Here is a 3,012-nt window from a genome sequence, read left to right as displayed (position 1 = left end):
TTCTCTTCAGTGTCCACACTAACTACATAGTGACCTCACAAAGTCTCATGGCTGTAAGAATCATCTATGTCCTCATGACTCGCGTATGTATTTGTCCAGCTTGGACCTCTCACCTGAAACCCAGAGTCATATATTCAGCTCCCTGTGAATTCCACACAAGCATTTCAAACTTCCTTTCCCCAGCTCAACCCTTCATCCCCACCCCACTTCCCCACACCAACTCACTTCTCCAGAACTCTTCCTTTGAGTAAATGATTCATTTATTCACCCACTTGCTCAAGCTCCAAACCTTGAAACCATTCTTGAGTCCCCTCTTTCCTTCATATTTTATATCCAATCCATCAACAAGCCAAATTGGCTCTACCTTCAAAATGTACTCCATATTCAGCCATACTGTACTATAACTATATTAGGCCAAGCCAAAATTAATTCTCCCCAGGATAATTGCAAGAGTTTCCACCTGGTCTCTGAGCTTCCATCTTGCCCTTCTCTAATCTTTTTCACAGAACAGCCAGAGTAACCCTTTTAAAATTCCCTGCTCAAAACCATCACCCTTAGGATAAATTCCAAAGCCTTTGCCATTGCCTGCAAGGCCTGGCATGAAGCTGACCCTTGACTTCTCTGCCCTTTTTCTACCTCAACCTTCTGCCCCAGACATACTGACCTCCTCACATTCCTCAAACACTCCCACCTTGTCAGGGCCTTTGCCCTTAGTTTCCCCCACTACCTAGAATGCTCTTCTTCAAAGTAGCTCAGGCCTTCACTTTTCACATATCTCTGCTCCAGTGTCACCAGTCAGAGAAGCTGTTTTTATCACCTTCTACAGCCTGGCTCAACTTTCATTTCTTTTCTGTCTCTTATCCTTACCCAACATTATATTATATATATGTATATCTTTGATTATTTACTTTCTGTCTTTATCCAATAGATATTGAAACCTTAAAGGTAAGGATTTTGCTTTTTTCTGTTGCTGTATCCCTAAAGACAAGGCCAATGCCTGGCTCATAGTAGTGATGCAATAAATATTTATTGAATGAATTATTGAATGAATGTATTCATCAAATCACGAGGATGTTCACATGAATTGAAATATATAAAACAGTTTTCTAGTGTATAGAAATGCTACTGACTTCTGGGCATTGATTTTATATCCTGCCACACTGCCAAATTGCTATATGAGTTCTAGCAATCTTGGGTTAGAGTCTTTTGGATTTTCTATATAGAGTATCATGACATTGGCAAAGAGGGAGAGTTTGACTTCTTTGCCAATTTGAATGCCCTTTATTTCTTTTTGTTGTCTGATTGCTGAGGCTAGGACTTCTAGTACTATGTTGAATAGCAGTGGTGAGAGTGGACATCCCTGTCTTGTTCCTGATCTTAGGGGAAAGGCTCCCAGTGCTTCCCCTTTGAGAATGATATTTGCTGTGGGCTTTTCGTAGATGGCTTTTAAGACGCTGAGGAATGTTCCCTCTATCCCTACACTCTGAAGAGTTTTGATCAGGAATGGATGCTGTATTTTGTCAAATGCTTTCTTTGCATCTGTTGAGAGGATCATATGGTTCTTGTTTTTTTCTCTTGCTGATATGATGAATCACACTGATTGTTTTACGAGTCTTGAACCAGCCTTGCATCCCAGGGATAAATCCTATTTAGTCATGGTGAATAATATTCTTTTTTTTTTTTTTTAATTTTTTTTTATTGGTGTTCAATTTACTAACATACAGAATAACACCCAGTGCCCGTCACCCATTCACTCCCACCCCCCGTCCTCCTCCCCTTCTACCACCCCTAGTTCGTTTCCCAGAGTTAGCAGTCTTTACGTTCTGTCTCCCTTTCTGATATTTCCCACCCATTTCTTCTCCCTTCCCTTATTTTCCCTTTCACTATTATTTATATTCCCCAAATGAATGAGAACATATAATGTTTGTCCTTCTCCGACTGACTTACTTCACTCAGCATAATACCCTCCAGTTCCATCCACGTTGAAGCAAATGGTGGGTATTTGTCATTTCTAATAGCTGAGTAATATTCTTAATGTATTATTGTATCCTATTGGTTAGTATCTTGTTGAGAATTTTTGCATCCATGTTCATCAGGGATATTGGACAATTAGACTGAAGAAAGAGAAATTAAGGAGTCAATCCCATTTACAATTGCACCCAAAAGCATAAGATACCTAGAAATAAACTTAACCAAAGAGGTAAAGGATCTATACCCTAAAAACTACAGAACACTTCTGAAAGAAACTGAGGAAGACACAAAGAGATGGAAAAATAGTCCATGCTCATGGATTGGAAGAATTAATATTGTGAAAATGTCAATGTTACCCAGGACAATTTACACGTTTAATGCAATCCCTATCAAAATACCATGACTTTCTTCAGAGAGTTGGAACAAATTATTTTAAGATTTGTGTGCAATCAGGAAAGACCCCGAAGAGCCAGGGGAATTTTAAAAAAGAAAACCATAGCTGGGGGCATCACAATGCCAGATTTCAGGTTGTACTACAAAGCTGTGGTCCTCAAGACATTGTGGTACTGGCACAAAAACAGACACATAGATCAATGGAACAGAATAGAGAATCCAGAAGTGAACCCTCAACTTTATGGTCAACTAATATTCGACAAAGGAGGAAAGACTATCCACTGGAAAAAAGTCTCTTCAATTAATGGTGCTGGGAAAATTGGACATCCGCATGCAGAAGAATGAAACTAGACCACTCTCTTGCACCATACACAAAGATAAACTCAAAATGGATGAAAGACCTAAATGTGACACAAGATTCCATCAAAATCCTAGAGGAGAACACAGACAACACCCTTTTTGAACTTGGCCACAGTAACTTCTTGCAAGATACATCCACGAAGGCAAAAGAAACAAAAGCAAAAATGAACTATTGGGACTTCATCAAGATAAGAAGCTTTTACACAGCAAAGGACACAGTCAACAAAACTACAAAACAACCTACAGAATGGGAGAAGATAGTTGCAAATGACGTATCAGATAAAGGGC

The 3,012-nt window shown here is 39.3% G+C and overlaps 1 protein-coding gene across 5 annotated transcripts in view; it reads left to right on the top strand.

Moving 5' to 3' along the window:
• Positions 1–3,012, top strand: part of STAC (SH3 and cysteine rich domain) — a 149,139-nt gene that overhangs the window by 56,687 nt on the left and 89,440 nt on the right. The gene's annotated exons all lie outside the window — the stretch shown is intronic.

This window comes from Canis lupus, chromosome 22, assembly GCF_048164855.1.
Source record: "Canis lupus baileyi chromosome 22, mCanLup2.hap1, whole genome shotgun sequence".
Lineage (NCBI taxonomy): Eukaryota > Metazoa > Chordata > Mammalia > Carnivora > Canidae > Canis > Canis lupus.
The sequence above is the reverse complement of the archived record's forward strand: the minus strand, read 5'-3'. Positions and strand labels throughout refer to the sequence as shown.